This window comes from Dendrobium catenatum, unplaced genomic scaffold, assembly GCF_001605985.2.
Source record: "Dendrobium catenatum unplaced genomic scaffold, ASM160598v2 fragScaff_scaffold_1122, whole genome shotgun sequence".
NCBI classification, from domain to species: domain Eukaryota; kingdom Viridiplantae; phylum Streptophyta; class Magnoliopsida; order Asparagales; family Orchidaceae; genus Dendrobium; species Dendrobium catenatum.
Window position 1 is genome coordinate 1,196,755 of NW_021319584.1, and position 8,729 is coordinate 1,205,483.

The following is an 8,729-nucleotide window of genomic DNA, read 5'->3' on the forward strand; positions in this document are numbered from 1 at the left end:
TTTTAATGTGCTAACTTTTATGTGGTTTTTGTGCATTTATTATGCAATGTAGGGTATGACTTAACTAAATGTCTGATATTAATATAAAAGAATTGCTTGCATGATATGTCTATAAAGTTGCAAATCTGAGCTTTTTAAAATTGATCTTTAATCCAGAGCCAAACATCAAAATCAGAGTCTTACAAAGACTACCATATATTGTACTTAGTTGATTACCAACATGAAATGATATCTAATTCTCAAATCTATTTTACATTTAAAAGGGGCTTCAAATTATGTCAAGCTGAAATATGAGCCATCTACAAAACCATGCTATTTCCATTCAAATATGAACCTCCTTAATTTATATAAAATAAAATTGAAACAATTTTACATTTTTAGTTATACTAAAATAATACATGTTTTCCTTTGGGCTCTAGCCTTGCATCTTTATTTCAAGTAGATATTGGAGGCTTTATCTCACCTTTTTGAACTATTTCCTTTCTCCTCCTGGTAATAATTTTCAAGTCGTTATCTCTTTGTTCCCATTATATACTTCTTAAAGTGGTTAATATCTCAAAATACTATGATCTTTTAGGCTCATGTATTGTGATGCACTCTATTTTTAAGGCAATTGCTATTCATCTTTTGTTTATTCATTATTTAATATTTCTTTTACTTGTTAAATTGAATTCCTTTTAATATTATAATGCCTTTTTGACAATCATTGCTTCTTACAGAACCAACAGACCAAATAAATAATAATAAAACCCAAAAATTGCAATCAAAGAAAAGAAAATAACATTTTTTTTGGGAAATTTTGGGGTAAAGCCCGTATCATTGATCAAATAAAATTACAAGTAAAGCAAAAAAAATTTAGCCCAAAATCTCAAACAACAAAAGAGAGATCAAGGACTCTAAAGGAAGCAAAAGCCAACAAGGCAAAACAAACAAAATTGGCGAAAATGCCAAGGACTCGGGTTGCTCAAGTTGAGAAGCACGATCCGGGTCAAAATGCACGTGTGGGACTAAATAAGAGCAAAGCCCCTAGTTGCAAAAAAGACCATCCTAGGTGCAGCTAAAATACATCATTCATCATCGTCCTTCCAAAAACTCCCATCCAATAGTATGAGGCAGCCAATTTCTCAATAGAAGATAAGAAATTCCGCTCAAGAAAAGAAAAAATAGAAGCAACTTTCAAGACTGGAACCAGTGCCCAACCCAAAGTAATCAAAAATTTTCCAGCCATTAGTTTATCAAATGATAGCTTCCAAGTCAAAACAAGCCAAAAAGATCCCAGGTTGCTCAGAAACCAAACTAGCCAATGTTTAAACAAGAGGTCTTCCATGGGAATCAAGCTTGGCTAAAGAGATTCCAACCAGCAATATGACATAACATAAATCATAATAAACTGCCCCATAAGGCAACAGAAACTAGAACCTAGGTTACATTCTCCATCAAAAATAGCCAAAACAGCCAAAATATCAAATAAGCATTGAGATCTTATAGAAAAACCAACCAATGAGAAGAACATATATCCCAAACTGGGCTAACCAAGGGGCAATAAATGAGGGAATCTGCCACGAATCTAATCAAAATACTTCCAACTTTTAATCTTAAGTCAAATAACATGTTTGATGATTGAGATAACTTGATAAGGACTTTCCCATTTATAAAAAATATTTATATTGTTCCTTTCTCTCCAAATGAAGTAGACAGAACAGCATACCACCAAAAAATAGAAAAAAATTTCCCAAGTTTGCAATGAAAGTGAATTGTCCAGAAAATCAAAGACTTGAATTAAATTTGGCCTAAAAAAGGAAATCACCCATTGGGGGTAAGAGAGAAGAAATCACCATAAAGGGGAAATCACATTCAAATAGAAGATGATTATGAGACTATGGCATCAATTGACAAAAGATGCAATTTGATTGAGCATTAATGTTCCTTTTAATAAGTAAGTCTGAAGTTTTAAGTCACCCCAATATTTCCATCCAAGCATAGACATAAAATCTCAAAGAATGCTTTTTGTGCCACACAAATTTGGACCAAAGAACTTATTCAAACTGAGTATAGAATTGAGAAGTGAAAGCTTTGAAGGTCGGTGGCTTGGAGCCATCCTAGGTAACATCCGATTGCTCAAGAATTGGAATATTAGAAACCAATGTGCAAATATGAGCCGGAAAGTTAGATGGAAGAGTACACATTTTATTATGAATATAGTCCCTAACCAAATGAGAGGAGTTGTGATGAGGGTTGAACAACTCCGTAAGAGCTTTGCCATTACACCAAGGATCCCAAAACATTGAGAAATTATAATTTGGACCAATAAAGAAAGAGACTTTATCCAGAATTTTTCTATAAGTAGAGCATATGTGTTTCCAAAACTTAGTCACATAAGTAGGAGCATTCTTCCAAGGAGATAAATATTTAGCTCTAAGCCAAGAGCACATAATAGAGTCATTACAGAAAAGATGCCAAATATAAGAGCAAGCTACTCCAAAATAAATTGAGTCAATAGAAGGAATGCCAAGGCCACCCAAGGACATAGGAAGAGTAGTAGAATGCCAAGCAATTAAGTGTAATTTTTTCTCTTTGATGTCCCCATGATATAAGAATCTAGAACATAATTTAGAAATTCCATTTTGAATAGCTTTAGGAATAATGGATCCCCAAATCTAAAAAGCCAACCTGTTTGCAATAGAGAACTTGAGAAATTGAACCCTAAATACAAAAGAAAGAAACTTGACTTTTCAACCTTCAAGTAGAGCAGAGATTTTGCTTAGAAGAGGTTGAAAGTGAGTGAATTTAAGATTTTTTATGGAGATAGGAAGTCCTAGGTTGGTCAGCCATGTATCAACATGTGAAATGTTTAGAGTGCCACAAATCTCATTAATGAGTTGATGAGTGACATTTTTTGAGAAAAGAATTGAGCTCTTGGTAGGATTAATGTGAAGGCCCGAGGCCATATAAAATTGAGTCATGGAAACAACTAAGGAGTTGGCATTAGGTAAAGAGGACTCCTCAAAAACCAATAGATCATCTAAAAATAGGAGATGATTAAGATTATGCTCATTAAATTTGACTCCTTTGAAATGATGGGGAGAGGCTGCATCACTAAGACTGCAAGACAGAGCATCCATTACCAAGCAAAAGAGCAAGGAGAATGTGGGCAACCCGGATGGAGCCCAGAAGAAGAGTTGAAGAATCACTCCAGACATCTATTAAGACTGATGGAGAAATGAACATCCATGATTCAACCTCTAATCCATCTGATAAACATATCATGAAAGCCTTTCTACTTGAGCCTATTGAGTAAGAAAACCCAGGAGATAGATTCAAATGCCTTTTTAATATCATGTTTAGCACAAAATAATTTCTTGGAAGAGTTAAAACCTTTGAGCACTTCAAATGCTAAAATAATATTATCAGAGGAGATCTCTTATGGATGAAGCCAGCATGGGTATCTTGAATGATGAGGGGAAGAATGGTTTTAATTCTTAAAGCAAGAAGCTTAGCAATGATTTTGTAAAAAATTCTACAAGGGGATATCGGCTGAAAATCCAAAAAGGAAGAGACATGAGGGCCTTTTGGAATAAGACAATTAGCAGTAGCCTTCACACCTTTGGGAAGAAAACCAGTGTTGAAAAATTGTTGAACCGCATTGCAAATAGAGTAACTAATAATATGCCAAGTGCATTTGAAAAAAGTCAAAGGTGAATCCGTCTAGGCCAGGGTAAGAGTTGGAAGAGCCCTTAAAGACCACATCTCTAATGTCATCTAATAAGAAAGGCATCACCAAAGAGTTAACCATATCAGGAGAAAGCAATTTCCCCACAGGAACAGAAAAATCTTCCTCATTAGATAGTTTAGGGGAATTAAAAATGGATTTAGAGTGGTTAATGATAGCATCAACTATAGCATTGTGATCAGACATGGGGCCCATAAGGGTAACAATCTCTTTTAAATGATTCTAAATTTTCTTGCTCCAGATTTTAGCAAAAAGGAAACCAAGGTCATCCTCACCGTTAGTAAGCCAATTTGAGAGATCTAAGAAACCTAAACCGCTTGCATATCAATAAGCTTAGTATTGATGTTATTAAAGGAGAGATTAAGGTCCTGATATAATGGACTTCTTTGCAAATTAAGAAGGCAATGATGCTGCAAGGCTTTGAGTTCATGTATGGACTTGGAAATGGCATTGGAAAAAGCCCATTTTCTCTTTTTAAGAGCTCTTTTTAAATTTTGCAAACCTTGGTAGAGAAAAGAAGTAGGACAACAAGATCTGTACATAGCAAAAGAATCCACCACATCCTCCCAAAAACCTTGCATACCAGTCCATAAATTCTTGAACATAAACCTGGAGGGTTTATTGTTATTAAGGGTTGCATATATGATCAGAGGATAGTGGGTAGAGCAGATTGGAGGAGCAACCTGATAAAGAGCAGTGGGATAAATGTCAAGCAAAGATGAATTAACTAAGACTCTATCCAGCTTGATGTTAATTGGAAGATCCACCCTATTATTATACCAAGTATAAAATAGCCCAACAGAGGCAAGTTCTTGTAAGCCACAACCGAAAATAACATAGTTTAGCTCACCCGATATGCCAAGATAAATCTGATTGCCCCCAGCTTTTTCACCTTCAAGTTTGCTATTGTTGAAGTCACCAATAATAACCCAAGGAAGAGGAGGATTAAGTGAAAGCTTCCAGATATTATCCCATAAGAACTTCCTTTCCTCAAAGGAGGTAGAGGCATAAATAATAGTAAGCATCAGGGGAGGTTCCTAACCAGCAGAAAAAACACCATGCATTAACTGAGAGGTGTATAAAGAGGGAGTGAAAGAAATACAGAAAGAATCATATTTTAGCCAAATACTGCCCAGGGACGAGTGGCTAAAATCATTACAATAGTTCTCATTATCAAAAATCATATGAGAGTTGAGAAACCAAGGGTCTTTAACAACATCAGCATGAACTTTAGCTTCTAAAATGCAGAGAAACTTTAACTTAAGAGAACTTACAAATTTCTTGCAATCCAAAACCTTCTCATGGCTATTAAACCTCCTAATGTTCGAACAAGATAAAGGCAAAAAAAAAAAAAAAAAAAAAAAAAAAAAAAAAAAAAAAAAAAAAAAAAAAAAAAAACATAAGGACTTAACTGATTTGGATTTTTTGGCAGATTTTGCCCTGGTAGACTTGGAAGGATGGACCTGAGGATGTTTTTAAGGGAGGCATAGAGGAGATAGGAGAAGAGGACTCTTTGCTAGAGTCAATAAGAGGAGAATTACATGAAGCAGACTTTTTAGCAGTAGAGTCAGCATTTACAGGTGGCGTATCCTCTGATTCATGGCCGGCAAATTTGTTTTAGGCAGGCACATTAGGGGATTGAATAGAGCTAGGTAAGGAGGAATCCTCTGATGAGGAAGGATCATCAGAACCAGCTTTAGTGGGGTAGTTAAGATTAGGTTTGGAAGGTTCTTTGCTAAGGGGGATTTGGAGAGGAGATAACAATGGCTATAGAAGTAACAAGCACCAAGGCAACATCAGGAGGAGAGGGAGGGTTAGGAGTGTGGAAGAAATAAGATGTGAAATAGAATGGGTAGGAGGTTTTGAGGATGAAGGCATCCGATTATGCAGATTTTGGGAAGTGCTCCTACAATGAGGAGGCCATGTGGGAGGAAGGGAAGGTTTCAGAGATGCATTTGAAGGGCATAGGGGAAATGGGTGAATTAGCGATCCACGTCCTTCACAACGGTAAGGCTTCCATTCATGTAGGACCTTATGATTAGAATCTTCTCCATCAACGGAGATAAGAATTTCTTCCGGTAAGATGGACTCTTTAGAAATTTGAATGTAGACTCTGGCGAAAGTGAGCCGAGTCCTATTTGTTGTAATTGATTCCACCTAAAGAGGAATACCAATATAACTAGTAATCTTGGAAATACCTTTAGGAGTCCATAAAGTATGGGGAAGGTCAAGGATCTTAATCCGAAGAGGGATATATGCCGATTCATTCTGTTTTGGCTTAAATTTTGATGACCATTTCTGAAGAATGAAGGGTTTGCTTAGCAAGAACCATGGGCCACCCGACCACACCATACCATAGTATTTAGAGGATGTAAATTTAAGCAAGAAGAAACCGTCTGTGAGAGAGAGAAGAGAGAGCGCACCTTTGAGTTTACAATTTTTTTTTTCATAGAAGCTAAAAGCCTTTCATAAAATGGTCTTTGACCAAGTGCATATCCCACTAGAGAGAGCGACTAAAGTGCAACACCTTTAGATAAGTCATCCACCATAAAGGCAAACTTTTGGACTGGGGGAATAAAATCTACAGGAAAAGTAAGAGAAATAGGTGAAGGGGGAGATAGATTATATAATTACGAGGTTACCTGGGGAGGAGGTGGAGGCCCCAAAATGGAGGAAGAAGTAGGAAGAGGAGTGAAGTCCAATAGGTTGAGGGCCATGAAGAAAGACGGGGAAGGAGAATACCCCCTCCTAACTATGGTGGAGGACGCCAAAATGAGAGGAAGAGAAAACCCTAGCGACGACCCAGAAGGAGTGCCGCCGTGATAACAACACAAGAGAACTGACAAATATTCAAAAGAAAAGAACATCAATATAAAAGTTTGGGAGCAAGGGGAGAGATAGTGACTGAAAGAACATTGTAAGAAAATTCCAGGGATAAACTAAAATGGCAAGGGTAACTCATGCTATGTAATCTACTCAACCATTGTAATTGGCTCAGCTTCAGAGGCTAGGCTTACCTTCCTTGTTACCAATATAACTTTTTTTTTCAAAGCAGTCTTCTCTTACAAGAGCCCAGAAGCATAACCTACTGATGTTCTAACAAGGCATATGTATAAGTGGTGAAAATTAAAAAATTATATAAATTCTATGAACCCAAAGAAATATTTGATTGAACAAGTTGGTGGGTAAAAAAAATGAAGTTTCATTCAAAGAACCATAGAGGATGGGAACAGATACACTCCAATTACCTTAGTAACTACACTTGTTAAAGACTTACCTAGCAACCCAAACAACAATCAATAAATGAGGCAAACAAAATTGGAGTAAAAGGCTCAAATTCACCTTTGTTGCATAACAAAACAAATCCACCAACAGGTTTAACAATAACTACAAAAAGAAACAACAGTTGCAAGGTTATCAATAGGATGCGAAAAGCAATAAATCATGCTTAAACTATTTGTGTTTTTTTTAGTGGAGCATTTCATGGTAAGTCTTTGAGACTCCATCATCTTGTGTCATCAGGTTATAGATAACTCGGTGGTGTAGGAGAAAAAGGATTGACTTCAAATTGGGCAAAATTGTAAGAAATAATCCACACTAATGGTTCAGTTATTAATATAACTCCATTTGCTAAATTGAAGTCAATGAGATAATCATTGTTAACTTTGCAGGTAAAGAAAAAGTTTCCTACTTTTCCATTGTAATGCATAACCTCCTGTCACTACGGGAAAACACGCGATTACCGTCGGATTTTCCGACGGAAAATTTTGCGCCGGTACGAACGACGTAGGTAACGGCAGAATATTCCTAAATATTGCGATGGAGACCTTACGACGTATTTACCAGCGCAAGATACGAAGGAAAACTTTTGGCGTCCCATGCGCCGGTCTATGTGTCGGTAAAATGTGCTCTGAACCAGTTCCGTCGCACGTTACGCTGGAAACATACCGGCGCAAATTACCGACGGATATTACGCCGGCGTATTTAAACTCAACGACTTATTACCGGCGCTAATTGCATCGGCAATGGTTCCGGCGTTTACCCCGCCGGAACGTCCGCCGGTGAAAGCCATATTTTTCAACACCAAGCCCCTCTAGCCGCTCATTCGTTTCCTTCCGTTCTCTCACCTCGCATGTTTCGCCCGTCGCCGTCCGTCACTCGCCGTGGATTAACGTCGCCGACGGTCACCAGAATTCACCGGACTTCGCCGAGCATCCTTTCCTATCTTTCCTACTCACGCGCCGCCGAGGGTCGCTCTTCACCGACGGAAGGTATTTTGTTTCATTTTTTTCCTATTTCGGTTGGATTACATATAGGATCAGCCTAAAGTCCATATCTTTTTTGCTTTAGTCATGGATGTTCTCACTAGACATTTGCTAGAGGATGTACCTTGATGCATGCTTTTTGTTGATGATATTCTTCTTGTTGATAAAACTAGAGAGGGAGTTGAAGGTAAACTTGGATTATGGAGATCAACATTAGAGACTAAAGTTTTTCGATTGAGTAGATCTAAAACATATTATATGAAGTATAATTTTAGTAGTAATAGACCTAGTGAGGGGATTGTGACTTTGAGCGATCAAGTCATTAATAAGAGTAACACGTTTTAAATATCTTGGATCTATTATTCAGAGTGATGGTGAAATAGATGTGGATATTATCAAAAGAATTCAAGTTGAATGGTTGAAGCTGAATGTTGGCCACTAAAAAAGAAGCATAATACTAAGTTAAATGTGGCAGAGATGAGGATGCTTAGGTGGATGAGTGGCTTGACCCTTAGAGATAGGATGCGAAATGAGCATATACGTGAAAAGGTTGGAGTAGCTCCAGTGGAAGATAAGATTAGAGAAAGTCGCCTTAGATGGTTTGGTCATATGAACATCTATTAATGTCTTTTTAGATCTATATATATAAATCCATTACTTTTTTTCTCTTATATATAGGTTATGGATATTAAAAATCAAAGAAGTTGGATGTATAACTGATTATCTCAAGGTCG